Genomic DNA, 1183 nt, shown 5'->3' with positions numbered 1-1183 from the left:
CAAAAATAGCAAAGCCCATTCCTCGAGATGTTATTAACCCGTGAACCAGTCATTAGCAAAACCCCCGCCAAGCACGTTATCTGATGGGGGGGGCGGCTTTCTGCCTGCCTTGGGTTGCAGAGCGACTTGACGCTGGGCGAGTCGAGGCGGAATTTGGGACGAGAGGTTGGCGAAGGGCAGGGAGAGCCACGGTCGCGGGGCTCGAGGCAAGGAACTGTTTGCAGTCCCCGCTCCCTTCTGCCACTTTTAGCCGAGGGCGTTTTTCCGATACGGTTTCAAACTTGCACAATCTCGGAGGGGGCTTGAAGATCTCGGAGGCACGGGAACGACCGGCTCGGGCTGAAAGGTCGCTCCCACGATTGGTACGTTATGGGCAGCTCCGCAGGGGACAGCGCGACCGAGTTTCCCCATCTCCCAGCCCCGGTTATTATTACAAAAGCATCGGATCCATCTGGGCGCCGCACGCGAGAAGGGAAACCGTTCATAGACGAGGCAGCATCCGCGGGGGAAAAAAAGCCACGTGGGGCTGGGAACGAGGACGGGGCAAAGAGCCGAGTGCTTGGACTGGGGCCACGGTGTTCACGGTCTTTGCCGGCACGGTCTGTCCCGAGGATCGGGGCTTCGGAAGGGATTATTGCAGGTGTCTACACCAAGCAAATCTCAGATCCTGCAAGTGAATCGATCCAAAATGAGGAAGCATCCGCGGAGTGGATTGGAAAGAAAAGGATGTTTCTGTGTTGGGGCAAGACTGCAAAGGGAAATCTCCTCGGGATTTCCCACCCACCTTTAGGAAATCCAGCCCCTCAAACAGATTTGAAACAGCGGCGGCAGCATTTCTCAGTCTGGTAGGAGCTGAAAAGCGAGAGCGTTTTCCAAAGCATCACTTCCACGGGGGAACCAACGCTGGCAAGGTTTGCGCTCCCTGGTACGATCCCCCGAGGCAGCCAGATTTCCCTATACAGGCTCTATGCAACAAAACATCCAGTTTCCCTGTACGTCCCGGGGCTGCCGGCCGCACTGAAGCTCGGCAGAGCACGTGGGCTGCACGTTGCTGTGAGTCCATTGCCAAACTGCCAGCGACGTCGATAGAAACGGGCCGCGGCTCTGGCCGGCAGCAGGTCCCGGGTTTGGTGTTTAATAGAATCATCGAATGGTTTGGGTTGGAAGGGACCTCTAAAGGTCA

General features: G+C 57.1%; 1 protein-coding gene across 1 annotated transcript in view; it reads right to left on the bottom strand.

Moving 5' to 3' along the window:
- Positions 1 to 1183, bottom strand: part of VDR (vitamin D (1,25- dihydroxyvitamin D3) receptor) — a 41113-nt gene that overhangs the window by 4394 nt on the left and 35536 nt on the right. The window lies entirely within an intron of this gene.

This window comes from Aptenodytes forsteri, unplaced genomic scaffold, assembly GCF_000699145.1.
Source record: "Aptenodytes forsteri isolate BGI_AS27 unplaced genomic scaffold, ASM69914v1 Scaffold657, whole genome shotgun sequence".
Classification (NCBI taxonomy): Eukaryota; Metazoa; Chordata; class Aves; order Sphenisciformes; family Spheniscidae; genus Aptenodytes; species Aptenodytes forsteri.
This window is presented reverse-complemented; position numbering and strand designations above follow the sequence as displayed.